This window comes from Dermacentor variabilis, unplaced genomic scaffold (genome assembly GCF_050947875.1).
Source record: "Dermacentor variabilis isolate Ectoservices unplaced genomic scaffold, ASM5094787v1 scaffold_14, whole genome shotgun sequence".
Taxonomy (NCBI): Eukaryota; Metazoa; Arthropoda; class Arachnida; order Ixodida; family Ixodidae; genus Dermacentor; species Dermacentor variabilis.
Genome location: NW_027460302.1, coordinates 21,370,091 through 21,392,616, shown reverse-complemented (window position 1 = coordinate 21,392,616; position 22,526 = coordinate 21,370,091).

Here is a 22,526-nt window from a genome sequence, read left to right as displayed (position 1 = left end):
TATAACACTCGGGGCGCGATATATCGCTGCGCGTTCTCGCTGCAGTGCAAGAAAGAGCTCGTGTCGCCTTTCTTTGTACAGGCAGTCTCCTGGAGCTTACGCCGGTCGCAAGAAAGACTTTTCTGAAACTGAGACCCGTCGCATAACACTCGGGGTGCGATATATCGCTGCGCGCTCTCGCTGCAGTGCTAGAAAAGGCTTGTGTCACCTTTCTTTGTACACGCAGTCTAATGGAGCTTACGCCGGTCGCTATAAAGACTTTTCTGAAACTGAGAAGCGTCGTATAACACTCGGGGCGCGATATATCGCTGCGCGTTCTCGCTGCAGTGCTAGAAAAAGCTTGTGTCGCCTTTCTTTGTACAGGCAGTCTCCTGGAGCTTACACCGGTCGCACGAGAGATTTTACTGAAACTGAGAAGCGTCGCAGAACACTAGGGATGCGATATATCGCTGCGCGCTCTCGCTGCAGTGGTAGAAAAGGGTTACATCGCCTTTCTTTGTACAGGCAGTCTCCTGGAGCTTACGCCGGTCGCAAGAAAAACTTTTCTGAAACTGAGACCCGTCGCATAACACTGGGGATGCGACATATCGCTGCGTGTTCTCGCTGCAGTGGTAGAAGAGGGTTGCGTCGCCTTTCTTGGCACAGGCAGTCTCCTGGAGCTTACGCCGGTCGCAAGAAAGACTTTTCTGAAACTGAGACCCGTCGCATAACACTCGGGATGCGATATATCGCTGCGCGCTCTCGCTGCAGTGGTAGAAAAGGGTTACATCGCCTTTCTTTGTACAGGCAGTCTCCTGGAGCTTACGCCGGTCGCAAGAAAGACTTTTCTGAAACTGAGACACGTTGCATAACGCTCGGGGTGCGATATATCGCTGCGCGCTCTCGCTGCAGTGGTAGAAAAGGGTTGCATCGCCTTTCTTTGTACAGGCAGTCTCCCGGAGCTTACGCCGGTCGCAAGAAAGACTTTTCTGAAACTGAGACCCGTCGCATAACACTCGGGATGCGATATATCGCTGCGCGCTCTCGCTGCAGTGGTAGAAGAGGGTTGCGTCACCTTTCTTGGTACAGGCAGTCTAACGGAGCTTACGCCAGTCGCAATAAAGACTTTTCTGAAACTGAGACCCGTCGCATAACACTCGGGATGCGATATATCGCTGCGCGCTCTCGCTGCAGTGGTAGAAAAGGGTTCCATCGCCTTTCTTTGTACAGGCAGTCTCTTGGAGCTTACGCCGGTCGCAAGAAAGACTTTTCTGAAACTGAGACCCGTCGCATAACACTCGGGATGCGACATATCACCGCGCGCTCTCGCTGCAGTGGTAGAAGAGGGTTGCGTCGCCTTTCTTTGTACAGGTAGTCTCCAGGTGCTTACGCCGGTCGCATGAAAGACTTTTCTGAAACAGACCCGTGGCATAACACTCGGCGTGCGATATATCGCTGCGCGCTCACGCTGCAGCGGAAGAACAGGATTGCGTCGCCTTGCTTTGTACAGGCAGTCTCCTGGAGCTTACGCCGGTCGCAAGAAAGACTTTTCTGAAACTGAGACCCGTCGCATAACACTCGGGATGCGATATATCGCTGCGCGCTCTCGCCGCAGTGGTAGAAAAGCGTTGCATCGCCTTTCTTTGTTCAGGCAGGCTCCTGGAGCTGACGCCGGTCGCAAGAAAGACTTTTCTCAAACTGAGAAGCGTCGCATAACACTAGGGATGCGTTATATCGCTGTGTGCTCTCGCTGCAGCGCTAGAGAAGGGTTGCATCGCCTTTCTTTGTACAGGCAGTCTCCTGGAGCTTCCGCCGGTCGCAAGAAAGACTTTTGTGAAACTGAGACCCGTCGCATAACACTCGGGTTGCGACATATCGCTGCGCGCTCTCCCTGCAGTGGTAGAAGAGGGTCGCGTCGCCTTTCTTTGTACAGGCAGTCTCCTGGAGCTTACGTCGGTCGCATGAAACACTTTTCTGAAACTGAGACCCGTCGCATAACACTCGGGGCGCGATATATCGCTGCGCGCTCACGCTGCAGCGCTAGAAAAGGGTTGCATCGCCTTTCTTTGTACAGGCAGTCTCCTGGAGCTTACGCCGGTGGCAAGAAAGACTTTTCTGAAACTGAGACCCGTTGCATAACACTCGGGATGCGATATATCGCTGCGCGCTCTCGCTGCAGTGGTAGAAAAGGGTTACATCGCCTTTCTTTGTACAGGCAGTCTCCTGGAGCTTACGCCGGTCGCAAGAAAGACTTTTCTGAAACTGAGACACGTTGCATAACGCTCGGGGTGCGATATATCGCTGCGCGCTCTCGCTGCAGTGGTAGAAAAGGGTTGCATCGCCTTTCTTTGTACAGGCAGTCTCCCGGAGCTTACGCCGGTCGCAAGAAAGACTTTTCTGAAACTGAGACCCGTCGCATAACACTCGGGATGCGATATATCGCTGCGCGCTCTCGCTGCAGTGGTAGAAGAGGGTTGCGTCACCTTTCTTGGTACAGGCAGTCTAACGGAGCTTACGCCAGTCGCAATAAAGACTTTTCTGAAACTGAGACCCGTCGCACAACACTCGGGATGCGATATATCGCTGCGCGCTCTCGCTGCAGTGGTAGAAAAGGGTTCCATCGCCTTTCTTTGTACAGGCAGTCTCTTGGAGCTTACGCCGGTCGCAAGAAAGACTTTTCTGAAACTGAGACCCGTCGCATAACACTCGGGATGCGACATATCACCGCGCGCTCTCGCTGCAGTGGTAGAAGAGGGTTGCGTCGCCTTTCTTTGTACAGGTAGTCTCCAGGTGCTTACGCCGGTCGCATGAAAGACTTTTCTGAAACAGACCCGTGGCATAACACTCGGCGTGCGATATATCGCTGCGCGCTCACGCTGCAGCGGAAGAACAGGATTGCGTCGCCTTGCTTTGTACAGGCAGTCTCCTGGAGCTTACGCCGGTCGCAAGAAAGACTTTTCTGAAACTGAGACCCGTCGCATAACACTCGGGATGCGATATATCGCTGCGCGCTCTCGCCGCAGTGGTAGAAAAGCGTTGCATCGCCTTTCTTTGTTCAGGCAGGCTCCTGGAGCTGACGCCGGTCGCAAGAAAGACTTTTCTCAAACTGAGAAGCGTCGCATAACACTAGGGATGCGTTATATCGCTGTGTGCTCTCGCTGCAGCGCTAGAGAAGGGTTGCATCGCCTTTCTTTGTACAGGCAGTCTCCTGGAGCTTCCGCCGGTCGCAAGAAAGACTTTTGTGAAACTGAGACCCGTCGCATAACACTCGGGTTGCGACATATCGCTGCGCGCTCTCCCTGCAGTGGTAGAAGAGGGTTGCGTCGCCTTTCTTTGTACAGGCAGTCTCCTGGAGCTTACGCCGGTCGCATGAAACACTTTTCTGAAACTGAGACCCGTCGCATAACACTCGGGGCGCGATATATCGCTGCGCGCTCACGCTGCAGCGCTAGAAAAGGGTTGCATCGCCTTTCTTTGTTCAGGCAGTCTCCTGGTGCTTACGCCGGTCGCATGAAAGACTTTTCTGAAACTGAGACCCATCGCATAACACTCGGGGTGCGATATATCGCTGCGCGCTCTCGCTGCAGTGCTAGAAAAGGCTTGTGTCACCTTTCTTTGTACACGCAGTCTAATGGAGCTTACGCCGGTCGCTATAAAGACTTTTCTGAAACTGAGAAGCGTCGTATAACACTCGGGGCGCGATATATCGCTGCGCGTTCTCGCTGCAGTGCAAGAAAAAGCTCGTGTCGCCTTTCTTTGTACAGGCAGTCTCCTGGAGCTTACGCCGGTCGCAAGAAAGACTTTTCTGAAACTGAGACCCGTCGCATAACACTCGGGATGTGATCTATCGCTGCGCGTTCTCGCTGCAGTGATAAAAGAGGGTTGCGTCGCCTTTCTTTGTACAGGCAGTCCCCTGGAGCTTACGCCGGTCGCAACAAAGACTTTTCTGAAACTGAGAAGCGTCGCAGAACACTCGGGGCGCGATATATCGCTGCGCGCCCTCGCTTCAGCGATAGAAAATGGTTGTGTCGCATTTCTTTGTACAGGCAGTCTCCTGGAGCTTAGGCCGGTCGCAAAAAAACTTTTCGGAAACTGAGAAGCGTCGCATAACACTGGGGATGCGATATATCACTGCGCGCTCTCGCTGCAGTGGTAGAAAAGGGTTACATCGCCTTTCTTTGTACAGGCAGTCTCCTGGAGCTTACGCCGGTCGCAAGAAAGACTTTTCTGAAACTGAGACCCGTCGCATAACGCTCGGGGTGCGATATATCGCTGCGCGCTCACGCTGCAGCGGAAGAAAAGGATTGCGTCGCCTTTCTTTGTACAGGCAGTCTAATGGAGCTTACGCCGGTCGCTATAAAGACTTTTCTGAAACTGAGAAGCGTCGTATGACACTCGGGGTGCGATATATCGCTGCGCGCTCTCGCTGCAGCGGTAGAAAAGGGTTGTGTCGCCTTTCTTTGTACAGGCAGTCTCCTGGTGCTTACGCCGGTCGCATGAAAGACTTTTCTGAAACTGAGACCCATCGCATAACACTCGGGGTGCGATATATCGCTGCGCGCTCTCGCTGCAGTGCTAGAAAAGGCTTGTGTCACCTTTCTTTGTACACGCAGTCTAATGGAGCTTACGCCGGTCGCTATAAAGACTTTTCTGAAACTGAGAAGCGTCGTATAACACTCGGGGCGCGATATATCGCTGCGCGTTCTCGCTGCAGTGCTAGAAAAAGCTTGTGTCGCCTTTCTTTGTACAGGCAGTCTCCTGGAGCTTACACCGGTCGCACGAGAGATTTTACTGAAACTGAGAAGCGTCGCAGAACACTAGGGATGCGATATATCGCTGCGCGCTCTCGCTGCAGTGGTAGAAAAGGGTTACATCGCCTTTCTTTGTACAGGCAGTCTCCTGGAGCTTACGCCGGTCGCAAGAAATCTTTTCTGAAACTGAGACCCGTCGCATAACACTGGGGATGCGACATATCGCTGCGTGTTCTCGCTGCAGTGGTAGAAGAGGGTTGCGTCGCCTTTCTTGGCACAGGCAGTCTCCTGGAACTTACGCCGGTCGCAAGAAAGACTTTTCTGAAACTGAGACCCGTCGCATAACACTCGGGATGCGATATATCGCTGCGCGCTCTCGCTGCAGTGGTAGAAAAGGGTTACATCGCCTTTCTTAGTACAGGCAGTCTCCTGGAGCTTACGCCGGTCGCAAGAAAGACTTTTCTGAAACTGAGACACGTTGCATAACGCTCGGGGTGCGATATATCGCTGCGCGCTCTCGCTGCAGTGGTAGAAAAGGGTTGCATCGCCTTTCTTTGTACAGGCAGTCTCCCGGAGCTTACGCCGGTCGCAAGAAAGACTTTTCTGAAACTGAGACCCGTCGCATAACACTCGGGATGCGATATATCGCTGCGCGCTCTCGCTGCAGTGGTAGAAGAGGGTTGCGTCACCTTTCTTGGTACAGGCAGTCTAACGGAGCTTACGCCAGTCGCAATAAAGACTTTTCTGAAACTGAGACCCGTCGCATAACACTCGGGATGCGATATATCGCTGCGCGCTCTCGCTGCAGTGGTAGAAAAGGGTTCCATCGCCTTTCTTTGTACAGGCAGTCTCTTGGAGCTTACGCCGGTCGCAAGAAAGACTTTTCTGAAACTGAGACCCGTCGCATAACACTCGGGATGCGACATATCACCGCGCGCTCTCGCTGCAGTGGTAGAAGAGGGTTGCGTCGCCTTTCTTTGTACAGGTAGTCTCCAGGTGCTTACGCCGGTCGCATGAAAGACTTTTCTGAAACAGACCCGTGGCATAACACTCGGCGTGCGATATATCGCTGCGCGCTCACGCTGCAGCGGAAGAACAGGATTGCGTCGCCTTGCTTTGTACAGGCAGTCTCCTGGAGCTTACGCCGGTCGCAAGAAAGACTTTTCTGAAACTGAGACCCGTCGCATAACACTCGGGATGCGATATATCGCTGCGCGCTCTCGCCGCAGTGGTAGAAAAGCGTTGCATCGCCTTTCTTTGTTCAGGCAGGCTCCTGGAGCTGACGCCGGTCGCAAGAAAGACTTTTCTCAAACTGAGAAGCGTCGCATAACACTAGGGATGCGTTATATCGCTGTGTGCTCTCGCTGCAGCGCTAGAGAAGGGTTGCATCGCCTTTCTTTGTACAGGCAGTCTCCTGGAGCTTCCGCCGGTCGCAAGAAAGACTTTTGTGAAACTGAGACCCGTCGCATAACACTCGGGTTGCGACATATCGCTGCGCGCTCTCCCTGCAGTGGTAGAAGAGGGTTGCGTCGCCTTTCTTTGTACAGGCAGTCTCCTGGAGCTTACGCCGGTCGCATGAAACACTTTTCTGAAACTGAGACCCGTCGCATAACACTCGGGGCGCGATATATCGCTGCGCGCTCACGCTGCAGCGCTAGAAAAGGGTTGCATCGCCTTTCTTTGTACAGGCAGTCTCCTGGAGCTTACGCCGGTGGCAAGAAAGACTTTTCTGAAACTGAGACCTGTTGCATAACACTCGGGATGCGATATATTGCTGCGCGCTCTCGCTGCAGTGGTAGAAGAGGGTTGCGTCGCCTTTCTTTGTACAGGAAGTCTCCTGGAGCTTACGCCGGTCGCATGAAAGACTTTTCTGAAACTGAGAGGCGCTGCAGAACACTGGGGGCGCGATATAGCGCTGCGCGTTCACGCTGCAGCGGGAAAAACGGGTTTCGTCGCCTTTTTTTTGTACAGGCAGGCTCCTGGAGCTGACGCCGGTCGCAAGAAAGACTTTTCTGAAACAGAGAAGCGTCGCATAACACTCGGGATGCGATATATCGCTGCGCGCTCTCGCTGCAGCGCTAGAAAAGGGTTGCATCGCCTTTCTTTGTACAGGCAGTCTCCTGGAGCTTACGCCGGTCGCAAGAAAGACTTTTCTGAAACTGAGAAGCGTCGCATTCACTCGGGATGCGATATATCGCTGCGCGCTCTCGATGCAGCGCTAGAAAAGGGTTGCATCGCCTTTCTTTTTACAGGCAGTCTCCTGGAGCTTACGCCGGTCGCAAGAAAGACTTTTCTGAAACTGAGACCCGTGGCATAACACTCGGCGGGCGATATATCGCTGCGCGCTCACGCTGCAGCGGAAGAAAAGGATTGCGTCGCCTTTCTTTGTACAGGCAGTCTCCTGGAGCTTACGCCGGTCGCAAGAAAGACTTTTCTGAAACTGAGACCCGTCGCATAACACTCGGGATGCGATCTATCGCTACGCGCTCTCGCTGCAGTGGTAGAAGAGGGTTGCGTCGCCTTTCTTTGTACAGGCAGTCTCCTGGTGCTTACCCCGGTCGCATGAAAGACTTTTCTGAAACTGAGACCCGTCGCATAACACTCGGGGTGCGATATATCGCTGCGCGCTCTCGCTGCAGTGCTAGAAAAGGCTTGTGTCGCCTTTCTTTGTACAGGCAGTCTAATAGAACTTACGCCGGTCGCTATAAAGACTTTTCTGAAACTGAGAAGCGTCGTATAACACTCGGGGCGCGATATATCGCTGCGCGCTCTCGCTGCAGCGGTAGAAAAGGGTTGCGTCGCCTTTCTTTGTACAGGCAGTCTCCTGGAGCTAACACCGGTCGCACGAAAGATTTTTCTGAAACTGAGAAGCGTCGCATAACACTAGGGATGCGTTATATCGCTGCGCGCTCTCGCTGCAGCGTTAGAAAAGGATTGCATCGCCTTTCTTTGTACAGGCAGTCTCCTGGAGCTTACGCCGGTCGCAAGAAAGACTTTTCTGAAACTGAGACCCGTCGCATAACACTCGGGATGCGATCTATCGCTGCGCGTTCTCGCTGCAGTGGTAAAAGAGGGTTGCGTCGCCTTTCTTTGTACAGGCAGTCCCCTGGAGCTTACGCCGGTCGCAACAAAGACTTTTCTGAAACTGAGAAGCGTCGCAGAACACTCGGGGCGCGATATATCGCTGCGCGCCCTCGCTTCAGCGGTAGAAAATGGTTGTGTCGCATTTCTTTGTACAGGCAGTCTCCTGGAGCTTACGCCGGTCGCAAAAAAACTTTTCTGAAACTGAGAAGCGTCGCATAACACTGGGGATGCGATATCTCACTGCGCGCTCTCGCTGCAGTGGTAGAAAAGGGTTACCTCGCCTTTCTTTGTACAGGCAGTCTCCTGGAGCTTACGCCGGTCGCAAGAAAGACTTTTCTGAAACTGAGACCCGTCGCATAACGCTCGGGGTGCGATATATCGCTGCGCGCTCACGCTGCAGCGGAAGAAAAGGATTGCGTCGCCTTTCTTTCTACAGGCAGTCTCCTGGTGCTTACGCCGGTCGCACGAAAGACTTTTCTGAAACTGAGACCCGTCGCATAACACTCAGGGTGAGATATATCGCTGCGCGCTCTCGCTGCAGTGCTAGAAAAGGCTTGTGTCGCCTTTCTTTGTACAGGCAGTCTAATGGAGCTTACGCCGGTCGCTATAAAGACTTTTCTGAAACTGAGAAGCGTCGTATGACACTCGGGGCGCGATGTATCGCTGCGCGCTCTCGCTGCAGCGGTAGAAAAGGGTTGCGTCGCCTTTCTTTGTACAGGCAGTCTCCTGGTGCTTACGCCGGTCGCATGAAAGACTTTTCTGAAACTGAGACCCATCGCATAACACTCGGGGTGCGATATATCGCTGCGCGCTCTCGCTGCAGTGCTAGAAAAGGCTTGTGTCACCTTTCTTTGTACAGGCAGTCAAATGGAGCTTACGCCGGTCGCTATAAAGACTTTTCTGAAACTGAGAAGCGTCGTATAACACTCGGGGCGCGATATATCGCTGCGCGTTCTCGCTGCAGTGCTAGAAAAAGCTTGTGTCGCCTTTCTTTGTACAGGCAGTCTCCTGGAGCTTACACCGGTCGCACGAGAGATTTTACTGAAACTGAGAAGCGTCGCAGAACACTAGGGATGCGATTTATCGCTGCGCGCTCTCGCTGCAGTGGTAGAAAAGGGTTACATCGCCTTTCTTTGTACAGGCAGTCTCCTGGAGCTTACGCCGGTCGCAAGAAAAACTTTTCTGAAACTGAGACCCGTCGCATAACACTGGGGATGCGACATATCGCTGCGTGTTCTCGCTGCAGTGGTAGAAGAGGGTTGCGTCGCCTTTCTTGGCACAGGCAGTCTCCTGGAGCTTACGCCGGTCGCAAGAAAGACTTTTCTGAAACTGAGACCCGTCGCATAACACTCGGGATGCGATATATCGCTGCGCGCTCTCGCTGCATTGGTAGAAAAGGGTTACATCGCCTTTCTTTGTACAGGCAGTCTCCTGGAGCTTACGCCGGTCGCAAGAAAGACTTTTCTGAAACTGAGACACGTTGCATAACGCTCGGGGTGCGATATATCGCTGCGCGCTCTCGCTGCAGTGGTAGAAAAGGGTTGCATCGCCTTTCTTTGTACAGGCAGTCTCCCGGAGCTTACGCCGGTCGCAAGAAAGACTTTTCTGAAACTGAGACCCGTCGCATAACACTCGGGATGCGATATATCGCTGCGCGCTCTCGCTGCAGTGGTAGAAGAGGGTTGCGTCACCTTTCTTGGTACAGGCAGTCTCCTGGAGCTTACGCCAGTCGCAATAAAGACTTTTCTGAAACTGAGACCCGTCGCATAACACTCGGGATGCGATATATCGCTGCGCGCTCTCGCTGCAGTGGTAGAAAAGGGTTGCATCGCCTTTCTTTGTACAGGCAGTCTCTTGGAGCTTACGCCGGTCGCAAGAAAGACTTTTCTGAAACTGAGACCCGTCGCATAACACTCGGGATGCGACATATCGCCGCGCGCTCTCGCTGCAGTGGTAGAAGAGGGTTGCGTCACCTTTCTTTGTACAGGTAGTCTCCAGGTGCTTACGCCGGTCGCATGAAAGACTTTTCTGAAACAGACCCGTGGCATAACACTCGGCGTGCGATATATCGCTGCGCGCTCACGCTGCAGCGGAAGAACAGGATTGCGTCGCCTTGCTTTGTACAGGCAGTCTCCTGGAGCTTACGCCGGTCGCAAGAAAGACTTTTCTGAAACTGAGACCCGTCGCATAACACTCGGGATGCGATATATCGCTGCGCGCTCTCGCCGCAGTGGTAGAAAAGCGTTGCATCGCCTTTCTTTGTTCAGGCAGGCTCCTGGAGCTGACGCCGGTCGCAAGAAAGACTTTTCTCAAACTGAGAAGCGTCGCATAACACTAGGGATGCGACATATCGCTGCGTGTTCTCGCTGCAGTGGTAGAAGAGGGTTGCGTCGCCTTTCTTGGCACAGGCAGTCTCCTGGAGCTTACGCCGGTCGCAAGAAAGACTTTTCTGAAACTGAGACCCGTCGCATAACACTCGGGATGCGATATATCGCTGCGCGCTCTCGCTGCAGTGGTAGAAAAGGGTTACATCGCCTTTCTTTGTACAGGCAGTCTCCTGGAGCTTACGCCGGTCGCAAGAAAGACTTTTCTGAAACTGAGACACGTTGCATAACGCTCGGGGTGCGATATATCGCTGCGCGCTCTCGCTGCAGTGGTAGAAAAGGGTTGCATCGCCTTTCTTTGTACAGGCAGTCTCCCGGAGCTTACGCCGGTCGCAAGAAAGACTTTTCTGAAACTGAGACCCGTCGCATAACACTCGGGATGCGATATATCGCTGCGCGCTCTCGCTGCAGTGGTAGAAGAGGGTTGCGTCACCTTTCTTGGTACAGGCAGTCTAACGGAGCTTACGCCAGTCGCAATAAAGACTTTTCTGAAACTGAGACCCGTCGCATAACACTCGGGATGCGATATATCGCTGCGCGCTCTCGCTGCAGTGGTAGAAAAGGGTTCCATCGCCTTTCTTTGTACAGGCAGTCTCTTGGAGCTTACGCCGGTCGCAAGAAAGACTTTTCTGAAACTGAGACCCGTCGCATAACACTCGGGATGCGACATATCACCGCGCGCTCTCGCTGCAGTGGTAGAAGAGGGTTGCGTCGCCTTTCTTTGTACAGGTAGTCTCCAGGTGCTTACGCCGGTCGCATGAAAGACTTTTCTGAAACAGACCCGTGGCATAACACTCGGCGTGCGATATATCGCTGCGCGCTCACGCTGCAGCGGAAGAACAGGATTGCGTCGCCTTGCTTTGTACAGGCAGTCTCCTGGAGCTTACGCCGGTCGCAAGAAAGACTTTTCTGAAACTGAGACCCGTCGCATAACACTCGGGATGCGATATATCGCTGCGCGCTCTCGCCGCAGTGGTAGAAAAGCGTTGCATCGCCTTTCTTTGTTCAGGCAGGCTCCTGGAGCTGACGCCGGTCGCAAGAAAGACTTTTCTCAAACTGAGAAGCGTCGCATAACACTAGGGATGCGTTATATCGCTGTGTGCTCTCGCTGCAGCGCTAGAGAAGGGTTGCATCGCCTTTCTTTGTACAGGCAGTCTCCTGGAGCTTCCGCCGGTCGCAAGAAAGACTTTTGTGAAACTGAGACCCGTCGCATAACACTCGGGTTGCGACATATCGCTGCGCGCTCTCGCTGCAGTGGTAGAAGAGGGCTGCGTCGCCTTTCTTTGTACAGGCAGTCTCCTGGAGCTTACGCCGGTGGCAAGAAAGACTTTTCTGAAACTGACACCCGTTGCATAACACTCGGGATGCGATATATTGCTGCGCGCTCTCGCTGCAGTGGTAGAAGAGGGTTGCGTCGCCTTTCTTTGTACAGGAAGTCTCCTGGAGCTTACGCCGGTCGCATGAAAGACTTTTCTGAAACTGAGAGGCGCTGCAGAACACTGGGGGCGCGATATAGCGCTGCGCGTTCACGCTGCAGCGGGAAAAACGGGTTTCGTCGCCTTTTTTTTGTACAGGCAGGCTCCTGGAGCTGACGCCGGTCGCAAGAAAGACTTTTCTGAAACAGAGAAGCGTCGCATAACACTCGGGGTGCGATATATCGCTGCGCGCTCTCGCTGCAGCGCTAGAAAAGGGTTGCATCGCCTTTCTTTGTACAGGCAGTCTCCTGGAGCTTACGCCGGTCGCAAGAAAGACTTTTCTGAAACTGAGAAGCGTCGCATTCACTCGGGATGCGATATATCGCTGCGCGCTCTCGATGCAGCGCTAGAAAAGGGTTGCATCGCCTTTCTTTTTACAGGCAGTCTCCTGGAGCTTACGCCGGTCGCAAGAAAGACTTTTCTGAAACTGAGACCCGTGGCATAACACTCGGCGGGGGATATATCGCTGCGCGCTCAGGCTGCAGCGGAAGAAAAGGATTGCGTCGCCTTTCTTTGTACAGGCAGTCTCCTGGAGCTTACGCCGGTCGCAAGAAAGACTTTTCTGAAACTGAGACCCGTCGCATAACACTCGGGATGCGATCTATCGCTACGCGCTCTCGCTGCAGTGGTAGAAGAGGGTTGCGTCGCCTTTCTTTGTACAGGCAGTCTCCTGGTGCTTACGCCGGTCGCATGAAAGACTTTTCTGAAACTGAGACCCGTCGCATAACACTCGGGGTGCGATATATCGCTGCGCGCTCTCGCTGCAGTGCTAGAAAAGGCTTGTGTCGCCTTTCTTTGTACAGGCAGTCTAATGGAACTTACGCCGGTAGCTATAAAGACTTTTCTGAAACTGAGAAGCGTCGTATAACACTCGGGGCGCGATATATCGCTGCGCGCTCTCGCTGCACCGGTAGAAAAGGGTTGCGTCGCCTTTCTTTGTACAGGCAGTCTCCTGGAGCTAACACCGGTCGCACGAAAGATTTTTCTGAAACTGAGAAGCGTCGCATAACACTAGGGATGCGTTATATCGCTGCGCGCTCTCGCTGCAGCGTTAGAAAAGGATTGCATCGCCTTTCTTTGTACAGGCAGTCTCCTGGAGCTTACGCCGGTCGCAAGAAAGACTTTTCTGAAACTGAGACCCGTCGCATAACACTCGGGATGCGATCTATCGCTGCGCGTTCTCGCTGCAGTGGTAAAAGAGGGTTGCGTCGCCTTTCTTTGTACAGGCAGTCCCCTGGAGCTTACGCCGGTCGCAACAAAGACTTTTCTGAAACTGAGAAGCGTCGCAGAACACTCGGGGCGCGATATATCGCTGCGCGCCCTCGCTTCAGCGGTAGAAAATGGTTGTGTCGCATTTCTTTGTACAGGCAGTCTCCTGGAGCTTACGCCGGTCGCAAAAAAACTTTTCTGAAACTGAGAAGCGTCGCATAACACTGGGGATGCGATATCTCACTGCGCGCTCTCGCTGCAGTGGTAGAAAAGGGTTACCTCGCCTTTCTTTGTACAGGCAGTCTCCTGGAGCTTACGCCGGTCGCAAGAAAGACTTTTCTGAAACTGAGACCCGTCGCATAACGCTCGGGGTGCGATATATCGCTGCGCGCTCACGCTGCAGCGGAAGAAAAGGATTGCGTCGCCTTTCTTTCTACAGGCAGTCTCCTGGTGCTTACGCCGGTCGCACGAAAGACTTTTCTGAAACTGAGACCCGTCGCATAACACTCAGGGTGAGATATATCGCTGCGCGCTCTCGCTGCAGTGCTAGAAAAGGCTTGTGTCGCCTTTCTTTGTACAGGCAGTCTAATGGAGCTTACGCCGGTCGCTATAAAGACTTTTCTGAAACTGAGAAGCGTCGTATGACACTCGGGGCGCGATGTATCGCTGCGCGCTCTCGCTGCAGCGGTAGAAAAGGGTTGCGTCGCCTTTCTTTGTACAGGCAGTCTCCTGGTGCTTACGCCGGTCGCATGAAAGACTTTTCTGAAACTGAGACCCATCGCATAACACTCGGGGTGCGATATATCGCTGCGCGCTCTCGCTGCAGTGCTAGAAAAGGCTTGTGTCACCTTTCTTTGTACAGGCAGTCAAATGGAGCTTACGCCGGTCGCTATAAAGACTTTTCTGAAACTGAGAAGCGTCGTATAACACTCGGGGCGCGATATATCGCTGCGCGTTCTCGCTGCAGTGCTAGAAAAAGCTTGTGTCGCCTTTCTTTGTACAGGCAGTCTCCTGGAGCTTACACCGGTCGCACGAGAGATTTTACTGAAACTGAGAAGCGTCGCAGAACACTAGGGATGCGATATATCGCTGCGCGCTCTCGCTGCAGTGGTAGAAAAGGGTTACATCGCCTTTCTTTGTACAGGCAGTCTCCTGGAGCTTACGCCGGTCGCAAGAAAGACTTTTCTGAAACTGAGACCCGTCGCATAACACTCGGGATGCGATATATCGCTGCGCGCTCTCGCTGCATTGGTAGAAAAGGGTTACATCGCCTTTCTTTGTACAGGCAGTCTCCTGGAGCTTACGCCGGTCGCAAGAAAGACTTTTCTGAAACTGAGACACGTTGCATAACGCTCGGGGTGCGATATATCGCTGCGCGCTCTCGCTGCAGTGGTAGAAAAGGGTTGCATCGCCTTTCTTTGTACAGGCAGTCTCCCGGAGCTTACGCCGGTCGCAAGAAAGACTTTTCTGAAACTGAGACCCGTCGCATAACACTCGGGATGCGATATATCGCTGCGCGCTCTCGCTGCAGTGGTAGAAGAGGGTTGCGTCACCTTTCTTGGTACAGGCAGTCTCCTGGAGCTTACGCCAGTCGCAATAAAGACTTTTCTGAAACTGAGACCCGTCGCATAACACTCGGGATGCGATATATCGCTGCGCGCTCTCGCTGCAGTGGTAGAAAAGGGTTGCATCGCCTTTCTTTGTACAGGCAGTCTCTTGGAGCTTACGCCGGTCGCAAGAAAGACTTTTCTGAAACTGAGACCCGTCGCATAACACTCGGGATGCGACATATCGCCGCGCGCTCTCGCTGCAGTGGTAGAAGAGGGTTGCGTCGCCTTTCTTTGTACAGGTAGTCTCCAGGTGCTTACGCCGGTCGCATGAAAGACTTTTCTGAAACAGACCCGTGGCATAACACTCGGCGTGCGATATATCGCTGCGCGCTCACGCTGCAGCGGAAGAACAGGATTGCGTCGCCTTGCTTTGTACAGGCAGTCTCCTGGAGCTTACGCCGGTCGCAAGAAAGACTTTTCTGAAACTGAGACCCGTCGCATAACACTCGGGATGCGATATATCGCTGCGCGCTCTCGCCGCAGTGGTAGAAAAGCGTTGCATCGCCTTTCTTTGTTCAGGCAGGCTCCTGGAGCTGACGCCGGTCGCAAGAAAGACTTTTCTCAAACTGAGAAGCGTCGCATAACACTAGGGATGCGACATATCGCTGCGTGTTCTCGCTGCAGTGGTAGAAGAGGGTTGCGTCGCCTTTCTTGGCACAGGCAGTCTCCTGGAGCTTACGCCGGTCGCAAGAAAGACTTTTCTGAAACTGAGACCCGTCGCATAACACTCGGGATGCGATATATCGCTGCGCGCTCTCGCTGCAGTGGTAGAAAAGGGTTACATCGCCTTTCTTTGTGCAGGCAGTCTCCTGGAGCTTACGCCGGTCGCAAGAAAGACTTTTCTGAAACTGAGACACGTTGCATAACGCTCGGGGTGCGATATATCGCTGCGCGCTCTCGCTGCAGTGGTAGAGAAGGGTTGCATCGCCTTTCTTTGTACAGGCAGTCTCCCGGAGCTTACGCCGGTCGCAAGAAAGACTTTTCTGAAACTGAGACCCGTCGCATAACACTCGGGATGCGATATATCGCTGCGCGCTCTCGCTGCAGTGGTAGAAGAGGGTTGCGTCACCTTTCTTGGTACAGGCAGTCTAACGGAGCTTACGCCAGTCGCAATAAAGACTTTTCTGAAACTGAGACCCGTCGCATAACACTCGGGATGCGATATATCGCTGCGCGCTCTCGCTGCAGTGGTAGAAAAGGGTTCCATCGCCTTTCTTTGTACAGGCAGTCTCTTGGAGCTTACGCCGGTCGCAAGAAAGACTTTTCTGAAACTGAGACCCGTCGCATAACACTCGGGATGCGACATATCACCGCGCGCTCTCGCTGCAGTGGTAGAAGAGGGTTGCGTCGCCTTTCTTTGTACAGGTAGTCTCCAGGTGCTTACGCCGGTCGCATGAAAGACTTTTCTGAAACAGACCCGTGGCATAACACTCGGCGTGCGATATATCGCTGCGCGCTCACGCTGCAGCGGAAGAACAGGATCGCGTCGCCTTGCTTTGTACAGGCAGTCTCCTGGAGCTTACGCCGGTCGCAAGAAAGACTTTTCTGAAACTGAGACCCGTCGCATAACACTCGGGATGCGATATATCGCTGCGCGCTCTCGCCGCAGTGGTAGAAAAGCGTTGCATCGCCTTTCTTTGTTCAGGCAGGCTCCTGGAGCTGACGCCGGTCGCAAGAAAGACTTTTCTCAAACTGAGAAGCGTCGCATAACACTAGGGATGCGACATATCGCTGCGTGTTCTCGCTGCAGTGGTAGAAGAGGGTTGCGTCGCCTTTCTTGGCACAGGCAGTCTCCTGGAGCTTACGCCGGTCGCAAGAAAGACTTTTCTGAAACTGAGACCCGTCGCATAACACTCGGGATGCGATATATCGCTGCGCGCTCTCGCTGCAGTGGTAGAAAAGGGTTACATCGCCTTTCTTTGTGCAGGCAGTCTCCTGGAGCTTACGCCGGTCGCAAGAAAGACTTTTCTGAAACTGAGACACGTTGCATAACGCTCGGGGTGCGATATATCGCTGCGCGCTCTCGCTGCAGTGGTAGAGAAGGGTTGCATCGCCTTTCTTTGTACAGGCAGTCTCCCGGAGCTTACGCCGGTCGCAAGAAAGACTTTTCTGAAACTGAGACCCGTCGCATAACACTCGGGATGCGATATATCGCTGCGCGCTCTCGCTGCAGTGGTAGAAGAGGGTTGCGTCACCTTTCTTGGTACAGGCAGTCTAACGGAGCTTACGCCAGTCGCAATAAAGACTTTTCTGAAACTGAGACCCGTCGCATAACACTCGGGATGCGATATATCGCTGCGCGCTCTCGCTGCAGTGGTAGAAAAGGGTTCCATCGCCTTTCTTTGTACAGGCAGTCTCTTGGAGCTTACGCCGGTCGCAAGAAAGACTTTTCTGAAACTGAGACCCGTCGCATAACACTCGGGATGCGACATATCACCGCGCGCTCTCGCTGCAGTGGTAGAAGAGGGTTGCGTCGCCTTTCTTTGTACAGGTAGTCTCCAGGTGCTTACGCCGGTCGCATGAAAGACTTTTCTGAAACAGACCCGTGGCATAACACTCGGCGTGCGATATATCGCTGCGCGCTCACGCTGCAGCGGAAGAACAGGATCGCGTCGCCTTGCTTTGTACAGGCAGTCTCCTGGAGCTTACGCCGGTCGCAAGAAAGACTTTTCTGAAACTGAGACCCGTCGCATAACACTCGGGATGCGATATATCGCTGCGCGCTCTCGCCGCAGTGGTAGAAAAGCGTTGCATCGCCTTTCTTTGTTCAGGCAGGCTCCTGGAGCTGACGCCGGTCGCAAGAAAGACTTTTCTCAAACTGAGAAGCGTCGCATAACACTAGGGATGCGTTATATCGCTGTGTGCTCTCGCTGCAGCGCTAGAGAAGGGTTGCATCGCCTTTCTTTGTACAGGCAGTCTCCTGGAGCTTCCGCCGGTCGCAAGAAAGACTTTTGTGAAACTGAGACCCGTCGCATAACACTCGGGTTGCGACATATCGCTGCGCGCTCTCGCTGCAGTGGTAGAAGAGGGCTGCGTCGCCTTTCTTTGTACAGGCAGTCTCCTGGAGCTTACGCCGGTGGCAAGAAAGACTTTTCTGAAACTGAGACCCGTTGCATAACACTCGGGATGCGATATATTGCTGCGCGCTCTCGCTGCAGTGGTAGAAGAGGGTTGCGTCGCCTTTCTTTGTACAGGAAGTCTCCTGGAGCTTACGCCGGTCGCATGAAAGACTTTTCTGAAACTGAGAGGCGCTGCAGAACACTGGGGGCGCGATATAGCGCTGCGCGTTCACGCTGCAGCGGGAAAAACGGGTTTCGTCGCCTTTTTTTTGTACAGGCAGGCTCCTGGAGCTGACGCCGGTCGCAAGAAAGACTTTTCTGAAACAGAGAAGCGTCGCATAACACTCGGGGTGCGATATATCGCTGCGCGCTCTCGCTGCAGCGCTAGAAAAGGGTTGCATCGCCTTTCTTTGTACAGGCAGTCTCCTGGAGCTTACGCCGGTCGCAAGAAAGACTTTTCTGAAACTGAGAAGCGTCGCATTCACTCGGGATGCGATATATCGCTGCGCGCTCTCGATGCAGCGCTAGAAAAGGGTTGCATCGCCTTTCTTTTTACAGGCAGTCTCCTGGAGCTTACGCCGGTCGCAAGAAAGACTTTTCTGAAACTGAGACCCGTGGCATAACACTCGGCGGGGGATATATCGCTGCGCGCTCAGGCTGCAGCGGAAGAAAAGGATTGCGTCGCCTTTCTTTGTACAGGCAGTCTCCTGGAGCTTACGCCGGTCGCAAGAAAGACTTTTCTGAAACTGAGACCCGTCGCATAACACTCGGGATGCGATCTATCGCTACGCGCTCTCGCTGCAGTGGTAGAAGAGGGTTGCGTCGCCTTTCTTTGTACAGGCAGTCTCCTGGTGCTTACGCCGGTCGCATGAAAGACTTTTCTGAAACTGAGACCCGTCGCATAACACTCGGGGTGCGATATATCGCTGCGCGCTCTCGCTGCAGTGCTAGAAAAGGCTTGTGTCGCCTTTCTTTGTACAGGCAGTCTAATGGAACTTACGCCGGTAGCTATAAAGACTTTTCTGAAACTGAGAAGCGTCGTATAACACTCGGGGCGCGATATATCGCTGCGCGCTCTCGCTGCACCGGTAGAAAAGGGTTGCGTCGCCTTTCTTTGTACAGGCAGTCTCCTGGAGCTAACACCGGTCGCACGAAAGATTTTTCTGAAACTGAGAAGCGTCGCATAACACTAGGGATGCGTTATATCGCTGCGCGCTCTCGCTGCAGCGTTAGAAAAGGATTGCATCGCCTTTCTTTGTACAGGCAGTCTCCTGGAGCTTACGCCGGTCGCAAGAAAGACTTTTCTGAAACTGAGACCCGTCGCATAACACTCGGGATGCGATCTATCGCTGCGCGTTCTCGCTGCAGTGGTAAAAGAGGGTTGCGTCGCCTTTCTTTGTACAGGCAGTCCCCTGGAGCTTACGCCGGTCGCAACAAAGACTTTTCTGAAACTGAGAAGCGTCGCAGAACACTCGGGGCGCGATATATCGCTGCGCGTTCTCGCTGCAGTGCTAGAAAAAGCTTGTGTCGCCTTTCTTTGTACAGGCAGTCTCCTGGAGCTTACACCGGTCGCACGAGAGATTTTACTGAAACTGAGACTCAGGGTGCGATATATCGCTGCGCGCTCTCGCTGCAGTGCTAGAAAAGGCTTGTGTCGCCTTTGTTTGTACAGGCAGTCTAATGGAGCTTACGCCGGTCGCTATAAAGACTTTTCTGAAACTGAGAAGCGTCGTATGACACTCGGGGCGCGATATATCGCTGCGCGCTCTCGCTGCAGCGGTACAAAAGGGTTGCGTCGCCTTTCTTTGTACAGGCAGTCTCCTGGTGCTTACGCCGGTCGCATGAAAGACTTTTCTGAAACTGAGACCCATCGCATAACACTCGGGGTGCGATATATCGCTGCGCGCTCTCGCTGCAGTGCTAGAAAAGGCTTGTGTCACCTTTCTTTGTACAGGCAGTCAAATGGAGCTTACGCCGGTCGCTATAAAGACTTTTCTGAAACTGAGAAGCGTCGTATAACACTCGGGGCGCGATATATCGCTGCGCGTTCTCGCTGCAGTGCTAGAAAAAGCTTGTGTCGCCTTTCTTTGTACAGGCAGTCTCCTGGAGCTTACACCGGTCGCACGAGAGATTTTACTGAAACTGAGAAGCGTCGCAGAACACTAGGGATGCGATATATCGCTGCGCGCTCTCGCTGCAGTGGTAGAAAAGGGTTACATCGCCTTTCTTTGTACAGGCAGTCTCCTGGAGCTTACGCCGGTCGCAAGAAAAACTTTTCTGAAACTGAGACCCGTCGCATAACACTGGGGATGCGACATATCGCTGCGTGTTCTCGCTGCAGTGGTAGAAGAGGGTTGCGTCGCCTTTCTTGGCACAGGCAGTCTCCTGGAGCTTACGCCGGTCGCAAGAAAGACTTTTCTGAAACTGAGACCCGTCGCATAACACTCGGGATGCGATATATCGCTGCGCGCTCTCGCTGCATTGGTAGAAAAGGGTTACATCGCCTTTCTTTGTACAGGCAGTCTCCTGGAGCTTACGCCGGTCGCAAGAAAGACTTTTCTGAAACTGAGACACGTTGCATAACGCTCGGGGTGCGATATATCGCTGCGCGCTCTCGCTGCAGTGGTAGAAAAGGGTTGCATCGCCTTTCTTTGTACAGGCAGTCTCCCGGAGCTTACGCCGGTCGCGAGAAAGACTTTTGTGAAACTGAGACCCGTCGCATAACACTCGGGATGCGATATATCGCTGCGCGCTCTCGCTGCAGTGGTAGAAGAGGGTTGCGTCACCTTTCTTGGTACAGGCAGTCTCCTGGAGCTTACGCCAGTCGCAATAAAGACTTTTCTGAAACTGAGACCCGTCGCATAACACTCGGGATGCGATATATCGCTGCGCGCTCTCGCTGCAGTGGTAGAAAAGGGTTGCATCGCCTTTCTTTTTACAGGCAGTCTCTTGGAGCTTACGCCGGTCGCAAGAAAGACTTTTCAGAAACTGAGACCCGTCGCATAACACTCGGGATGCGACATATCGCCGCGCGCTCTCGCTGCAGTAGTAGAAGAGGGTTCCGTCGCCTTTCTTTGTACAGGTAGTCTCCAGGTGCTTACGCCGGTCGCATGAAAGACTTTTCTGAAACAGACCCGTGGCATAACACTCGGCGTGCGATATATCGCTGCGCGCTCACGCTGCAGTGGTAGAAGAGGGTTGCGTCGCCTTGCTTTGTACAGGCAGTCTCCTGGAGCTTACGCCGGTCGCAAGAAAGACTTTTCTGAAACTGAGACCCGTCGCATAACACTCGGGATGCGATATATCGCTGCGCGCTCTCGCCGCAGCGGTAGAAAAGCGTTGCATCGCCTTTCTTTGTTCAGGCAGGCTCCTGGAGCTGACGCCGGTCGCAAGAAAGACTTTTCTCAAACTGAGAAGCGTCGCATAACACTAGGGATGCGTTATATCGCTGTGTGCTCTCGCTGCAGCGCTAGAGAAGGGTTGCATCGCCTTTCTTTTGTACAGGCAGTCTCCTGGAGCTTCCGCCGGTCGCAAGAAAGACTTTTGTGAAACTGAGACCCGTCGCATAACACTCGGGGTGCGATATATCGCTGCGCGCTCACGCTGCAGCGCTAGAAAAGGGTTGCATCGCCTTTCTTTGTACAGGCAGTCTCCTGGAGCTTACGCCGGTCGCAAGAAAGACTTTTCTGAAACTGAGACCCGTTGCATAACACTCGGGATGCGATATATTGCTGCGCGCTCTCGCTGCAGTGGTAGAAGAGGGTTGCGTCGCCTTTCTCTGTACAGGAAGTCTCCTGGAGCTTACGCCGGTCGCATGAAAGACTTTTCTGAAACTGAGAGGCGCTGCAGAACACTGGGGGCGCGATATAGCGCTGCGCGTTCACGCTGCAGCGGGAAAAACGGGTTTCGTCGCCTTTTTTTGTACAGGCAGGCTCCTGGAGCTGACGCCGGTCGCAAGAAAGACTTTTCTGAAACAGAGAAGCGTCGCATAACACTCGGGATGCGATATATCGCTGCGCGCTCTCGCTGCAGCGCTAGAAAAGGGTTGCATCGCCTTTCTTTGTACAGGCAGTCTCCTGGAGCTTACGCCGGTCGCAAGAAAGACTTTTCTGAAACTGAGAAGCGTCGCATTCACTCGGGATGCGATATATCGCTGCGCGCTCTCGATGCAGCGCTAGAAAAGGGTTGCATCGCCTTTCTTTGTACAGGCAGTCTCCTGGAGCTTACGCCGGTCGCAAGAAAGACTTTTCTGAAACTGAGACCCGTGGCATAACACTCGGCGGGCGATATATCGCTGCGCGCTCACGCTGCAGCGGAAGAAAAGGATTGCGTCGCCTTTCTTTGTACAGGAAGTCTCCTGGAGCTTACGCCGGTCGCAAGAAAGACTTTTCTGAAACTGAGACCCGTCGCATAACACTCGGGGTGCGATATATCGCTGCGCGCTCACGCTGCAGCGCTAGAAAAGGGTTGCATCGCCTTTCTTTGTACAGGCAGTCTCCTGGAGCTTACGCCGGTCGCAAGAAAGACTTTTCTGAAACTGAGACCCGTTGCATAACACTCGGGATGCGATATATTGCTGCGCGCTCTCGCTGCAGTGGTAGAAGAGGGTTGCGTCGCCTTTCTCTGTACAGGAAGTCTCCTGGAGCTTACGCCGGTCGCATGAAAGACTTTTCTGAAACTGAGAGGCGCTGCAGAACACTGGGGGCGCGATATAGCGCTGCGCGTTCACGCTGCAGCGGGAAAAACGGGTTTCGTCGCCTTTTTTTGTACAGGCAGTCTCCTGGAGCTAACACCGCTCGCACGAAAGATTTTTCTGAAACTGAGAAGCCTCGCATAACACTAGGGATGCGTTATATCGCTGCGCGCTCTCGCTGCAGCGTTAGAAAAGGATTGCATCGCCTTTCTTTGTACAGGCAGTCTCCTGGAGCTTACGCCGGTCGCAAGAAAAAGTTTTCTGAAACTGAGACCCGTCGCA